Source organism: Somniosus microcephalus, chromosome 4 (assembly GCF_052327205.1).
Source record: "Somniosus microcephalus isolate GS21.2 chromosome 4, FLI_Smic_1.0, whole genome shotgun sequence".
NCBI lineage: Eukaryota > Metazoa > Chordata > Chondrichthyes > Squaliformes > Somniosidae > Somniosus > Somniosus microcephalus.
Window position 1 is genome coordinate 219,047,237 of NC_140990.1, and position 16,440 is coordinate 219,063,676.

Consider the following 16,440-nt stretch of genomic DNA (forward strand, 5'->3'; position numbering starts at 1 on the left):
CCCTCCTGCGCACCTCTCTCCTGCGCACCTCCCTCCTGCGCACCTCCCTCCTGCGCACCTCCCTCCTGCGCTCCTCCCTCCTGCGCACCTCCCTCCTGCGCACCTCCCTCCTGCGCACCTCTCTCCTGCGTGCACCTCTCCTGTACACCACTCTCCTGTGCATGTGCTGATCCAACCACTGCACGTCGTCGCTGCCAAGAATGCTGATGGTCTTCCGCTTCTGATGTGCTGTCAAACACATCCAACACGCCTCCGATTTTGATGTTGTCAGTTTGAAAGCCTCCAAAGTTTATAAAAAGCTGTATTAACATAAGAGCTCTCTGCCAAACATTTGCCAGAGGGAACTGAGACACCACTGTAATAAGTGAGGTTTTATTCAGATGGGGCAATCACATTTTTAAATATCCACCTGAACTGCGGCTCAATCTCACCTCCGTTCCACTGGCAGGATTCTCGAGCCACGGGATTCCCGAGCTGGAGACGTTAAATTTAAAGCGACGTAAAATTCAATGTAAAAAGACCTCATTAACATCTCGTAAGAACTTTAAATGCTGTGATAACAAGCTCACCCACGTGTACTAATTAAAGTCCTGCCATCAGCGAGTAGGTGACTCGTAGAAATTCAAACCCGCCTCTGTTAAACCTGGGTTGGGTTCACGATTGAACAATCAATTATTTTAACTAACTACCTGTCTTTAGGGGGTGGCGTGGCGTGTGCCCAGTCAGCTTCGCCTCTGACTGTCTCTGAGCGGTTCGAATCGCTCCCACACCCCTGGGTTCTAGACACCGAACTTAGGTACAGGCGGCGATACAGAAAATCGAGTAGACAAGTGGTTTGGTGCAAGAAAACCAAAATTTTATTAAAAGGCTGAATAAAACACAATACTACTGAGAATTACTGGTATAATTACAGGCATAAACAGTTAATACACTTATATGGGAATGGGGAACACACGGCACATCGAGAGAAACAAATGCATTAAAAATCCCCTTATCCTTATTCCCACCCCCTGTACCTAACTAGATTAAACTGAGGGGCCAGGAATTCATGCTCACCAATTCAAAACCTGTTGCTTTAGCTGGTGGAGTTTTGAGGTTCGCTCTTTCTGTCCTTTGGGGTATCTCGTTGTCACGCGGTCACAGGGCGCGGCGCTGAAGTTGTTTGTGCGAAGCACCCTCCTTTTCTTCCCTCAACGTCTTCATCAAGTACTTCGTCGCGATGGGCCTTCTTCTTCTTCGGGCAGTGGCCGATGGTATTGCTGCGGTTGAGGGGGGGTGTCGGTTGGCGGTCTTTACCGTTTAATGATTTTCCTACCCAAGCTTCGAACACCAGCTTATTCTTCAACTGGGCTATTACTGTCCATGTAACAAATGCCAGCTTAAAACTAAGCCGTTTGTCTTGATTTTGCTACCCATTCTTTGAACGCCAGCTTATTCTTAAATTGGAGTTTTACTGTCCATGCATGTAACACCAACTTATTCACCAAACGCCAGCTTATAACTAGGCGTTTGTCCGCCAACGCGTCTTTCCGCTGCCCTTCTCTGCCTTTATCGGTTTACCATATTCTTCGTCTCGTCTCGTCTGTCCATTTGTGGCCTGTGTGTCCTGTGTGGTTTTGAACTCAGGTCTCGTTCTCCTCCCGCGTTGGGCCCTCGGTGTAGTAATGGGCGTCCTTGGTGTTGAGGGGCGCGGGGAGCGAGAAGAGAGCCTGCTACGAGGCCAGGGCATGAGAACGAGAGGCAGCAGGCCAAAAGCCAAACGATAAGCGGCCAGAGCAAGAGAGCTAAGCGAGGATCACTACCGATGGGCCTACAATTGTACCCAATTCTTCATTCCTTATCTGTGCGCCAAATCAGGTCAGTCCTTTGTCTAACTTTTTGCGGGCTCGTTTAAAATTATTACAGCCATTTACTTTAACGACTTCTGGAATGGTTGTCCCCGTGTTTTATGGCTTCAATGTCCTGGCTGTTTGTTATTTATGAAATTTAATCGGGTTTCCTGACTTGGCAGCTACCTGTGAGCTGTTACTGATTAAATATGCAGCAACCTAATGGCCTCGATTTAGGCCCATTCTAACTTGATCTGTTTCAAGGTGAATTAATGCATAGTCTGTGTTTGCTTTAGCTGTCTGGCTCCACAAAGTCTCTTCACAGATTCATGCATTTTAAGTTTCATTTCAGGTTTGAAAAAGTGCCTGCCTTTTCTGCAGGGCCTTGCTTTTAAAATCCTGTACTTTTGGTCACGAGGTTGCAGAAGCCATTTTGGGCACCCCTTTTTAACAACTTGTCCATACAGGGTCCCTTTATCCATTGCTTTTGGGGAATGTGGGAATTTTGAGAACCCGACAGCCCTCAAACCACTCGGTCCTGGAGGTTAAAATTACCCCCTGTGCTCTCTCTATATCAGGTGCCACCTTCCATAACAGGTTGTCATCATTGAAATCTAGAGAGAACGGCCGGAATTTTCCCAGTGCTGAGCGTGCGGGTTTGGGGGCCAATCAGCAGCAAAAATCGCAGGAACTGCCAGCACATCGGGAACCCGCTGTCATCTCACCGACTTCCGCATTTAACTCGGGCACCTTTCCCAGAGCGCCACGGACGCACTCGGGAGAGGCGGGTAACCTCACTGAAGTGTTTAAATGCTTTTTGAGAGACACTTAAGAGGCTTTTTCACATCAGGTTTTCTTGAACTTCTTGAGCACGGGATTCACGCACCTCGGGGACCTCGCTTGTGAAGGGGAGATGAAAGCTCAGTGGCCATTGTGCGAGTCCATTAAGTGACAGCTGGAAAAAACACATAAATACTCATACATTACACCTGCTTCCTCGGCAAATGGAAAAGCTCTTGCTGACTCCATTTTGTGCAGAGATTTAGCTGTCAGGGGTTTGCAGGTCATTTCTGCAATCTCGGAAGCCACTCTCACCACATTGCTAGTCACTCTCAGTACATTGGAGGATTGAGCCTCTGTTCTCTACCTGGTATCTATTAGGTCAGCATGGACACCGCTTATGCTGTCTCACCTTGGATCTCAGAATTGGACCAAGATGGGTCCCAGCACCAACAACCACACCAGAAGCAGCAGCAACAACACCAACAGCAGCAGCAATCACACCAGAAGCCTTCTCTTCAACGGCCTGATGCTGCACAGGAGCAAGGGGGTCAGCACAGGACTGCACCGCACCGGAGGCGATACACCCAACACAGTATATAGGCAGAGGATGAGCTTCCTGGACATGACTGGGCAGCTGTGCTTCAGGAGGCTCAGGCAATCGTGTCAGGCCATCGCCGACATTTGTAGATTGCTGGAACAAGACATGCCGCCCAGAGGACCTGGTGGGCATGCCTTACCAGTGGCTGTCGAAATCACCACCACCCTCAACTTCTTCATCTCAGGCTCCTTCTATGGATCTACAGCAGACATTTGCAGGGTATCACAGTTGGCTGCCCACAGATGCATCACCCAGGTGACTGATGCCATGTTTCACAAGTCAGCCAATTACATCAACTTTGCCACTGATGAAGCCAGTGTGCCTGAGTGGGCGCTTGGCTTTGTGGCTCTGGCTGGCTTCCCACAGGTGCAGGGCATCATCGACTGCACACATGTGGCCATCAAGGCACCCCCACATCAGCCAGTAGAGCTTGTGAACTGCAAGTATTTCCACTCCCTCAATGTGCAGCTCGTCTGAAACCATAAAAAAAATCATCATGCAAGTGTGTGCCAGATTCCCTGGCAGCTGTCATGACTCTTTCATGCCATGTCAGTCCACCCTCCCTCAGCTCTTTGCACCTCCAAACAGACTTACCGGCTGGCTGCTTGGAGACAAGGGCTATCCACTAAAGAGGTGGCTGATGACACCCTTGAAGAGGCCAAGTAATGAGGTTGAGGAGCATTATAATGAAAGCTACATGTTCACCAGATGTGTCATAGAGCAAGCGATCAGCATGATGAATATGTGCTTCAGATGCCTTGACAGATCTGGAGGAGCCCTTCAGTATGCACCAGCCAGGGTCTCCAGAATGATTGTCGTATGCTACATGCTGCACAATATAGCACAGCAGTGAGGATTGGAGCTGCAGGAGGAGCAAGGCGCAGAGCGCATAGTCTCTTCAGAGGAGGAGTAACAGGTGGAAGATGAGAAGGAGGGACCTGAGGTGGAGATCGCATCAGCAGCAGTGCACATTGCTGCCCAGGATGGCCTCATAATGGCCAGATTTTCTTAACTTGCTCCAGTGCACCCATATGGCTGCCACATGTTGTACTAACTTCCCTTCCCAGCAACAACACCACAAAGCAGCCCTACAATGACTAAGCCATTCCTCTCACCCAAACCCCCATAACTCAAGGTTAAGTAATTTCTCACCAGTCACTCCAAGTGACAAGGCCACTTCCCAGGTAGCAGGCAAAAATGGACAAGACCGGAAAGTGGTGCAAAGAAATACATTTATGAGCATCGTAAGTAGAACTGAAACTTAGCACTAACATTTTTTCATACACCCATGTGCATCTAGGATTGTGGCTTTTTACTTTTCTGCCTGCTTCTACGAGGTGCAACCCCTATGGCTTCAGCAGAGGTAGAGGCAGGCTGCTCACTTCCCTGCTGCAACTGCTTAGACATTTTTGGCGGATGTTCTCTGGGTTTTGGAGCTTGTGAGGGCCCTGCCAAAGACTACTCCTCCTGCAACTGTGTAGGGGAAGACTCGGCCATCGGGATCTGAGGAAGCATGTCGGGCTCTGACTGAGAGGAAGCAACAGGGGAGAAGTGGGAAATAAAAACAGAAAATGTTGGAAATACTCAGCAGGTCAGGCAGCATCTGTGGAGAGAGAAACAGAGTTAACGTTTCAGGTCGATGACTCTTCGTCAGAACTGGAAAAAGCTGGAGATGGAACAGGTTTTTAAGCAAGTGTAGAGGCAGGGGAGAAGTGTGAGTGCTTTGCAAAGAGCCCCCACATCCATGTCCCCTCTCACCATCATCCCTCTCATGGGCCACCTGCCAACCGAAGGCAAAGAGTTTTAACAAAACTGTTGCTATCCTGCAGGAACACCTAAATCCTACACCGCTGCTGATAGCAGAAAGATTTAAATTCCACAGGAGAAATCAGCATAAAAATGAGAGCAATGCTGATTACCTTACGGAACTATGCAAGCTATCAAAGCACTGCCAGTTCGGAGCAGGACTGGCAGATACCTTACGGGACAATTTTGTCTGTGGACTCCTGAGTGAAGGAACCCAGAAGAGGTTACTCTCAGAGAAAGAGCTGACGCTAGATAAGGCTTTCAGCGTGGCAGTATCGTACGAAGCAGCAGCAAGGGGAGCTGTGGAAATACAACAAAAGCCACAGGAATACAGCACCCACGAAATGACACGGGGATTTGCAAAATGTTATCGTTGCAGCAGAACAAACCATGACCAGAAGGACTGCTGGTCCAAGGACAAAATATGCAGGCAATGCGGAAAGATGGGACGCATTGCATGAGTTTGCAGGTCTGAGAAGAAGACCAACGACAATAAAAAGGCTACTAAGGAACCGTACAGGAAAGTACAAAAGATGACGGACAGTAGTTCCGAAGACCAGATGAGCGATAGTGAATCCGGGAACAAGAGACTAAGCTGTCTCAAACTTCACAACGTAATCGCAAAAGAGGATCACCGAACCATTTGGGTCACCCTCACGATAGCAGGGTCCCAAGTCAAAATGGAATTGGATACAGGATCAGTTCTAACCGTCATGAATCGACGAGACTACGAGCGGCTATTCTCACACATACCCTTGAGAGAGACATCCATTGTCTTGAGGACGTATACGGGGCAAAAAGTATACCCCAGAGGAAAAATAAGGGTGCCTGTCGAATACAACAGCAAGAAAATACGGAAATTGTATCTCTACATTCTGCAAGATGGTGGACCACCGTTATTGGGACGTGAATGGATCAGAAAGATAAGTTTAGACTGGCACTCCATTCAGGCACTGACGGTGGCTGGTAAAAAGGATGACGACGTCACTCCTGGACGATTGTCAACAATCTTAGCTGACGCCAAAGAGGTATTTCAACAAGAACTGGGCACTCTTAAAGGCGCAACCGCCTCAATAAAAATAGAGGAGAATGCAATTCCCAAGTTTTTCAAAGCAAGACCGGTACCATATGCAATTCGCCCAGCCGTCGAGGCAAAGCTGGAGAATCTGGAGAATGCAAGCGTGTTATCTAAGGTAGACTGGAGCGAGTGGGCGACACCCATCGTTCCTGTCATGAAGAAAACGTTAAACAATAAGTCTGAGGAGCCAAGGAAGGTTCGCGTCTGTGGGGACTTCAAGGTGACAGTGAATCCAGTCCTTCACACAGTACAATATCCTCTTCCAAGGATAGAAGATATCTTCGCCTCACTATCTGGAGGGAAGCGTTTTACAAAAATTGACCTAGCACAAGCATATTTGCAGATGGAGGTTGAAGAATCCTCTAGGAAGTATCTCACGATAAACACTCACAAATGTCTTTACCAGTATAATCAACTGGTATTCGGGGTAGCATCAGCTCCGGCGATATGGCAAAGAGCAATGGAACAAGTCCTGCAAGGGATTCCGAGGACTCAGTGTTACTTGGACGACATCCTAGTGACAGGTGAAGATGACAGTGAACACCTTGCCAACCTAGAGCAGGTGCTCACTAGACTATGTGAACATGGGCTACGAGCCAATCGCCCCAAGTGCGAGTTTTTTAAGAAACAAATATCGCATTGTGGCCACGTGATTGACGAAGAGGGGTTGCATAAGTCCCCTGACAAAATTGAAGCGGTAGTTAAGGCTCCAGCGCCTGAAAATGTGTCGCAACTGAGGTCATTCCTTGGATTCGTGAATTACTACCATAAGTTTTTGCCGAATTTGTCCACAATTCTGCATCCACTGAATGCCCTACTACGAACGGGAGTAGCATGGAAATGGAGTGATGAATATAAGCGGGCCTTTCAGAAGAGTAAGGACCTAATCACTTCAAGAGAAGTATTGGCTCACTACAACCCATCACTACCGATAAGACTGGCGTGTGATGCGTCTCCCTACGGCATTGGGGCGGTACTGTCACATAAATTCCTTGATGGTTCTGAGAGGCCGATAGCTTTTGCGTCACGCTCGTTAACTTCAGCCGAGCGTAACTACGCCCAGATTGACAGAGAGGCCCTCAGCCTGGTGTGGAGGGTGAAGAAGTTCAATCACTACCTGCACGGTCAGAAATTTACTCTACTAACTGATCATCAACCTCTCGTCTCCATTTTCAACCCTCAGAAGGGCGTACCGATAATGACGGCACAACGGCTACAGAGGTGGTCCCTTTTCTTGGGGGCACACCAATATGACATCGAGTACAAAGGAACTAAACAGCATGGGAATGCTGATGGATTGTCACGCCTACCGTTGCCGATGGTGGAAGAAGAACTGGCAGTGGATCCAGTGGAGTTATTCCACTCGACTATTGTCGAATGTCTCCCTGTGACGAATGCAAACATAGAAAAGGAAACACGAAATGACCCGACACTCTCCTGGGTCTATGATTTAACGGTGAAGGGATGGCCAGCACATGGCGAAGCACTGCTGCCAGCATTCTCGCCGAGAAGAGAACAGCTGTCAGTGTGCAGAGGAACATTGATGTGTGGATCCAGAGTAGTAATTCCACCCAAATTGAAGGATAGAGTGCTCAATGAGCTTCATGAGGGTCATCTGGGAGGGGTAAAAATGAAGAACTTAGCCAGAGCGTTTGTGTGGTGGCCGGGAATCGATAGAGAAATTGAAGAGATGACCAAGAGCTGTACAGGATGCCAGAAGGTCCAAAACGCCCCACCACAAGCCCCTCTACATTCATGGGAGTGGCCCTCATCTCCATGGCAAAGGGTACACATTGATTTTGCTGGTCCCTTTATGGACTCGATGTTTTTAATTGCGGTGGATGCACATTCAAAGTGGCCAGAGGTAATAAAAATGTCCTCGACCACCACAGAAAAAACTATCACAGTCTTACGAACCATATTCGCCAGGAATGGGCTGCCTGAACAGATTTGCTCTGACAATGGACCACAGTTTGTGTCTGAAGAGTTCCGGAGATTCTTAAAGAACAATGGTGTTAAGCATTACACATCCGCCCCATATCATCCAGCCACGAATGGATTGGCCGAGAGGTTTGTTCAAACATTCAAGAAGGCTATCAAGGCAATGTGTAATGAAGATATACCCCTACAACACAAGGTGGATAACTTCTTGTTTGCCTACCGGAATGCGACACATGCGGTTACCAACCAAACTCCAGCCATGATGTTCTTCAATCGAAGACTACGATGCTGCTTGGATTTGGTTAAGCCAAACGTCAGAAGAGATGTGGAGAACAGACAGTTTCAGAATATGAATGAAAGGCCGACCAGGAGTTTTAAGATAGGTCAACCAGTTTTGGCCCGGGACTACCGCACAGAGAAATGGCAGCCAGGAATGATCTGTACACGGCAAGGACCTCTAATGTATACCGTGGACGTTGGAGAGAGCATTGTAAGACGCCATGCTGACCAGATTCTAGACTCACTAGAAAACCTCAACTCCACACCATGATCTGATACACCTGGCGATGAAACCGAAGTACCAATTGCATCTACCGCAGAATTGGTGATATTGGAAGCAGACGAACCAAACAACGACATTGATCCCGACTCAACCTTGCCAGAAGAACCTGATATCCCAAAGAGGCGTTATCCTGACAGAATCAGGAAGCCTCCTCAAAGACTGAACTTATAATTGCTTAACTTCAACTAATGTATCTAGCAACCGTAATTGTAATTAGTTATTATTTAGCTGTTAAATGAATGTTATGTACTGTTTATCTAAAAGGGGAGGAATTGTTGTGTATGTCCCTTTAAGGGAATAACTGGTCTCAGACTGCAGTACCGGCAGTGACCACCCCTGTATAAAAGGCCCTAGCAGGCTTCTGTAGTTTCAGTTTCCAGATTGTCTCCATTCAGTAAAGACTTGTTAAACCAACAACTGCATTCCGTGTCTCCATTAACACACGGATTTAATACACATCCCCCCTTGAGATGAGGTCAATGAGTGTCTGCCATCTGTTGTTCACAGCAAGCCTGTTCTCGTTGGACTGGTGCATTAGCTGCTCCATGCAGGTGGCCATCCTTTCCATGGAACAGCACATCGTCGCCATCACCTGCGACATGGTGGTGCTCATGTTGAAGATGGACTCATCCACTTTCTGTACATTTGCAGACATCACGGCTGGAAAAGCTGCCAGAGCCTCATGCAATTGTTGCTGCTCCTCCAAGATCACCCTCTTCCTGGATGGCCTCTGAGGTTCAGCATCTGCGTGCAGCTGAGCAGAGCTTGGAGCATCCTGCGCCCTCCGACGAGGACTCTCCACTGCTGTCCCGTTTTCACCATCTGCTCTTGCTCACTTGTGATCTGTGAGACACCAGGTGACAACACTACTCTATCTCGCACAGGAGCCACCGAGGTGTGTGTATCTGCGTTGGTGCTGTGTGCACCTGGGTCTGTTGACTGTGCACCCTCAGAGAATGGAGCTTCCTCTGAGGAGATGTCTTCCTCCTCCAGCTGGACAGTGGGGCGGGGGGGGGGGGGCGGAGGGGGGCACTTGATGGACCTGTGCTAGAGTAAAGAGATGAATTAGAAGTGTTATGATAAGAATGGGTAACGTTACCATTATACACATGATGACGTTTCACTGGATGCTGACATCAGTCACCATATGAGTGACTGTTGTATGCCATGTGGCTGTTAGATATTTAATTCTGTCACCAGGTTGCTGGGAGGTCCCCCTCTCTCCATCTCCCACCACCAGCAGCTCTGCAACTCCAGAGATTTCGAGGGCGTGCTCCTCTGCTGGTGCCAAATTACTGAAGACTGGAGGGCTATCTCCAGATCTCGGTCTCTCCCTATTGTTGTGGGCTCTCTTCTCCTGCAAGGAGGCAAAGAAGAGAACTTTGAGTGAGAGTGATGGAATGAGTATAAGGAATGGAATGGGCTACCCCTGTAGAGGGTGACTGAGGGAGTGGTGTGACATTGCCAAATGGCCTGCTTCTGTGGTGTTACTTGCTATGATTGGATTAGGATGAGGGGGAGTGTCAGTGGTGGTTAGTCAGATGGGGATGTGAGTTGGTGCATAGACAAAGAGGGATGGGTGGACCTGCAAGTTAGATTGGTGTGAGGAGTGATGTGCAGGAGTAGTCTTGGGAAGGCAGAGTGATGGGGTTGGGGTGACAGGCACTTCAGGATATAGGGGAGTGTGGCATTGCACTCACCTTTCCTAACCTTATTAGATCATTGAATCTTTTCTGGCACTGGATCCACGTCCTCCTCAGACCATCTCTGCTACTGACCTCCTCTGCGATCTCTAGCCATGCCCTTTTTATCTCTTTGGGTGGTCATTTTTGTCAATCACCAGGGAAGAGGACCTCCCTGCATGCTCGTACTGCCTGCACCAGCACTTCCAGCAAATCTTGGCGCTGCCCTCTGTCTTGTCTCCATGACTCAGAGTGTCAGTCTTATTCCATTATTTTGACCTCTGGAAACCACCTTCTACACTCCTACATCAACCTTCAAATGGGATGTGTGCAAGGCTGCTTTAAATATCCGCTCTGAAAACAAGTAATTGGTGAGTCATCAGACCCGCTCCATTTAATTGGGTCGGGAAACGCTCATGACTCTTTTAATTGGGGCCATTGAGTTAAACGCGCAGTGTTCACATCTTCGGGTTCCCAACCTGCTACGCGGTCTGCACGCACACAACCCAACTCCAAGGTAAAGATTCCTGCCCACGACTTCACACAAACAGCATACGCAGTTATTGATCAAATTATCCATTATCAAGAAAAATGTTAAAGATTTTTAAGATATCTTTAATTTAGTTTTCCGTTTTGTTTCTATAAAATAGAAATATAATGAAGTTTCCTTTACAGCAGTATCCTAATATTTATTCCAATGCAATTACTTACTTCCCAGGCAATTTACTGGCAGGAGATTGTCAACTCACTTTGAAGTTGCTTCCCGTTACTTGAATGTAAATTCGTTTTCAAAAGTGATGGTATAAACAAGATATTTTTTTCGTATTTTACAAATGAATATGTTCACTGCAGCAACAGATTTTCATGACTTTATCATTATTTTCTGGATCATTTACCCGCACAATTGATTGTTTCATCGTCTCATCCATTTAAAATGACTGGCAAAGTATTGCTTTCAAATATTGTGCCTCTCCGATCTGGGATTATTTCTGTTTTGCTCGGAGTCTTTGAATAAGTAGCTGAACTGTTTAACATGAAAGAACAATAGAACAATCCATTATAAATGAAAGAAGCGGCACTTCTCACTAATCCATATTTCAAATAATAATCATGCCTGAAGCTCATGGTAGATGTCTTTAAAGTGGAACAGAGATGTTTGTGTTCCAGGATAGACTCTGGGATTCTCCACCATGAGAATTTTGCAGCAAAGCTTTTTTATATTCTCCAGCAAGAAAAATCTCAATGCCATATCAATCTAAAATGAACAATTTCTGGAAAGGGTACTTGAAAAAGAACTTATGCTTTAATCACCAAGTGTGGTAAAATTGTTAGCACTTAACTTTTTTTGAATTAATTTACAGTGCTGATACTCATAGGAGCTAAGTTCCATTACAATGGTGCTCAAGCAATTAGAGTAAATTTTCCTGGGCGTACAATGTATCAGGGCAACAGGAGAGCAACACACCAGAAATGCATTGCATGCGGAGAAGGGAATTATTATTGGTGGCCCTCATTAACATAATGGGGACAGACTTAGGGGGCATGTGGAAATGCACAACTGAAGCAGAACCCCTCCCCCCCCAGCTGACAGGAAGTTAGGCACAGATCAGGTCTCAAAGGCTGGTTAGACGGGCAAGGAGCAACAGGACGCTAATTGAAGGAAGTGCTGCAGAATCGTTGTTTACTGTCCCTGAGGTGCTTGGAAAAAGGCAAGTGACTGTTTTGGCTGCTCCCAATGGTTTAAGAGTCTTCAAAATTAAAGCTGCCTGAAGGTTTTCTATAAAATGGTTTAAATGTATCCTTGACTGAAGTTTCCCCTGGAGTGTATGTGCTCTTGCTGTTTCTCACGTTTTCACGATTCGTGATAATGTTTATCTGCTCCTCTGGAATGATAGGATGTCATCAGCAAGAGGAAGGCAAGGGGCACCACATTCTGATGAATTGAGCACGGAAGTGCTGCTGCGGGCTGTGGTAAGTTGGGCAGTCCTATACCCTACCTTGGGGAAAAAAGTCTGACAAACCACTGGACACAATAGGAATGAAACTGTGGCTTGGGCGGTAGCTCAAAACGGTCGGTAGCAAGTCGGCAGCCCACTTTTCTTTCCCAGTGTAAAACAGGCTGCTGATTCACTAGCACCTGCTGTGTGCTACCACCCAAGGTGAACTTCACCCCCAATGTGTTGAAGCAAATTGCTGAGCAACTGAACTCTGGCAGTACTGTCCCACGCACATTGATACAGTGTCAAAAGAAGTTCACTGACCTCATCAGATGAAGCAAGGTAGAGCACTGCCTGGCTATTATTTTCAGCAAAGAAAAGATGATTGCTGTGAGCTCCTCAATGCATTCTGTCTCTCACAATCTGTATTGCATTTGTTTTGCACGGGTTCTAAAAGCCTCCCCTCTTCTCTCCAACTTTGACCACTGCTATTTCCCATAGTATGACCACTGCTAAAAGCTTCCAATCTTGAATGCCGGTATATCTGCATGATACATTTCTCTCTCTTACCAAGCATGGGCTTTGTAACTGTCACTTCTCACTTTGTAATAAACCTCATCCCTGTTTAATTTCTTATAGGAGAAAGCAGCACTTGCAATGGGAGAATTGGAAGCTTCCATAAGGGATCTCACCCCCACCCGCCCTTTGACAAGCGGACCATCTCTATACAAGAATACCAAATCCTGGAGCTTGCGGCAGATGGAGAAGCAGGAAGGCTAGAACCAGTGAGAGGTTAGTATCACAAGGCTCCTTCCTGAACACTACAATATAACATCCTGTCAGAAGGACTCTCACCCAACTGCTCCAGGAACAGTAGAACCATGTGAAATGCTTGCCTATGCCACCTTAGTACAACCATTCTAAGTTCGCTTTTGTAACATTGTTCTTTTTGTGTCTTTGCAGGCTTCCAGGATTGGCCCTTCCTGGCACTTGTGTGAAAACAGCCCCGTGAGAAGTATTAGCTAGTGTCAGTAGCAGCATGCCTAGCAGCTCGTCATTGCACTTATCTTATGCACTCACCATCTCAGATAAATAACCCTAGTCAGTTTAGACTTACAGCAGGACAGCAGTACAAGTGGTGTGGAGCAGAAGCAATTGGAAGAAAAGGAGCAGGATGCCTCTCGCTAGAGGGGAGGTCACCTCCCTTCCCAGCTGGTCAAGAGACCAGACCACAGCAGTCCAGCTTTTCAGAGAAGAAAGAAAGAAAGAGACAGACAGACAGACAGATCATTGGTGGATTTACCCAGAAGCTTCCAAACAATGGCAAGATGTATGGAGAAGTCCATGAGTCGGGCACTGATGGTTGGCTTGCAGAACTGCAGAGATCATTGGGTAGAATGATAATTGCAAGGCCATTTGCAATGCAACCTGCTGCCAGAGAGAGAGGCTGTATTGACAGCTCAGACAGCTGTCATCCAGGCCTTTGTATGGCCTATCACCACATCACTGGGTATGGTTACTGATGAGCGTGCCCAAATGAGTTAGGAGGAAAGTGTGGTGTATGTAACCTGTTCCACCTTAAGAGAACTACCTTAAGAGATGTACTACTTTCTCTTGGCTGCTGTATACTGTAATACCGGTGGTGACCACACCGGTATATAAACATTGTGTAGTGATTTGCTGGGCAGTTTAGCCCTGACCTCCAAATAGTAAAGACCTGTTAAAGTTATTCTTGTTGTCTGTGTCCAGTGATTTATAATAAGCATAACTGGGACACACAGACTCAACAGTGGCGACGAGTCCGATCTTACCCTGTGGCAGTTTTACATCCAAGGCAGCTTCGTCCTCAGAACGGGCGTCGAGAAGAGGCATCCGTCCTCATCATCCTGCTGAGCTCCACATCGCACGGGAGGCATCGAGAACCCGGAAAAAAAAAAAGAAAAAAAATTCTGACCATGAAGCCCTCCATCAGCGACAGGCAGTGATCATCCCTTCTACCACAGTGGTGGGTAAGCCGATCAGCGACACGAGCAGAAAGTTGGCTGTGGAGTAGGGGAGGGAAAACGGAGGAAAAAGGGTGGAGAACTCGACCGCGGCCGGTGAAAAGGGCCGGGCTGCAATCGGGGCCGAGAGGCGCAGCGACTGGGGCAGCGTTAAGGCCACGAGAACCGCGGAGAACTCAACCGCAGCCAGTGTACAGGACCGGCCTGCAAGCGGGGCTGAGAGGCGCAACAGCAGGGGAAGCGTGAATGCCCACGGGAACCGCGGGGGAGCAAAAAGCAGCGTCGGGGAATTGAGAACCGCTGGGGAGGCGAGAACGGCAACAGCACGGCAATCGCCATTGCAGCCAGCGGGGGGGAAGAAGGCAAACGCGGGAAGCCGCCATTGTAGTCGGCGGGGGAAGAAGACGAGCACGGGAAAAACCGCCAAGTGCGGGAAGCCGCCATTTTAGTAGGCGGGGAAGAAGACAAGCGCGGGAAGCCGCCATTTTGGGAAAAAGAAAATTTAAAGAAACTTGCAAGGATGCCTAAACATGGTAACATCAATGCTTTTGATAGCGATGTCGAAGATTGGGCCACGTATGTAGAACGCATGGAAGTTTATTGTAAAGCAAATGAGGTACCAGATGATAAGAAAGCACTAACCTTATTAAACTCAATGGGTGCGAAGATGTACAGGCTATTGAAGCACCTTGTATCACCAGATAAACCGGCGGATCAGACTTTCGCGAATATTGTTACTGTCCTGAAAAATCATTTAAACCCCACGCTGCTGCTGATAGCGGAACGATTTAAATTTTACAGAAGAACGCAGCTGAAAGAAGAAAGCAACGCTGAATTCTTAATTGAACTGCGTAAGCTATCAAAGTACTGTCAGTTTGGAACAGGACTAGCAGATGCGCTGAGAGATAAATTTGTGTGGATTGTTAAAAGAAGGAACACAAAAGCGACTGCTAGAGGAGAATGATCTTACGCTTGATAAAGCTGTCACTATTGCAGCATCGCACGAAGCCGCAGTGAGAGGCACTGCGGAAATGCAGCTAAGGTCATTGGAACTCAGCACCAATCAAATGACCTTGGGTGCAGTAAAGTGTTATCATTGTGGAAAGACAACGCATGATCAGAACCAGTGCTGGTTCAAAAATCAGGAATGCAGAAAATGTGGCAGGCTTGGTCACATAGCTAAAGTATGCCGGTCAGGAAAGAAGACCGGCAACAAAAAGTCACCGCAGGAAAAGTGCAGAAAGGTACACAAGGTGACAGAGAACAGTTCGGATGAACAGAAGTCAGATTCAGACTCCAGCAGTAATGAACTGGGTAGTCTAAGAGTACACAATGTGGGTAATGAAGCAGACCTCCAAACTATCTGGGTCACACTTCAGATAGCAGGAGTCCAAGTGAAGATGGAATTGGACACTGGATCGGCATTGACGGTCATGAATAAGCAAGACTACAAAAGGTTATTCTCACATATTCCCCTACGGGATACGGAGATTGTATTGAAAACATACACGGGGCAAAGAGTATACCCCATCGGAAAGATAAAGGTAAAGGTGGTCCACAAGGGCAAAGAAAGCCGAGGAATGGACTTATATGTGCTACCTGAGGGAGGTCCACCACTACTGGGACGGGAGTGGATCAGGAGAATAAATATGGACTGGCATTCCTTAAAAGCACTAACGGTAGATTCCGGTACAAAAGATGTCAAACCTAAACGAATATCCAGAATATTGGACGATGCTAAAGAGGTGTTCCAACAGGGAGTGGGAACACTGAGAGGAATTATGGCAAACATCAAGGTTGAAGAACATGCAAACCCGAAATTTTTCAAAGCCAGACCGGTACCTTATGCGATACGACCTGCTGTGGAAGCTGAGCTGGAAGGGCTAGAATGTTCAGGAGTACTGTCTAAGGTAGACTGGAGTGAGTGGGCCACGCCCATTGTTCCCGTCATGAAGCGTTCATCGAGCAACAAGCCGGGGGAACCGGGGAAGGTTCGCATCTGTGGAGATTTCAAGATCACTGTTAATCCGTTGCTTCACACGGTGCAATATCCGCTTCCGCGGATTGAGGATATCTTCGCTTCGTTGTCTGGCGGGAAACACTTCACCAAGATAGACCTGGCGCAGGCGTACTTACAGATGGAAGTTGAGGAAGAGTCACGCCAGTATCTCTCGATCAACACGCATAGAGGCTTGTATCAGTATAATAGACTGGTTTTTGG

At 47.4% G+C, this 16,440-nt stretch overlaps 1 long non-coding RNA gene across 1 annotated transcript; it reads left to right on the forward strand.

The window, feature by feature from the left end:
* Positions 1-10,743: 10,743 nt before the first annotated feature.
* On the forward strand, positions 10,744-13,925 carry LOC147120224 (uncharacterized). Its single transcript, XR_015077853.1, has 4 exons — positions 10,744-10,796; positions 12,175-12,250; positions 12,856-13,008; positions 13,180-13,925. It is a non-coding gene; the product is annotated as an uncharacterized LOC147120224 (long non-coding RNA).
* Positions 13,926-16,440: the final 2,515 nt, after the last annotated feature.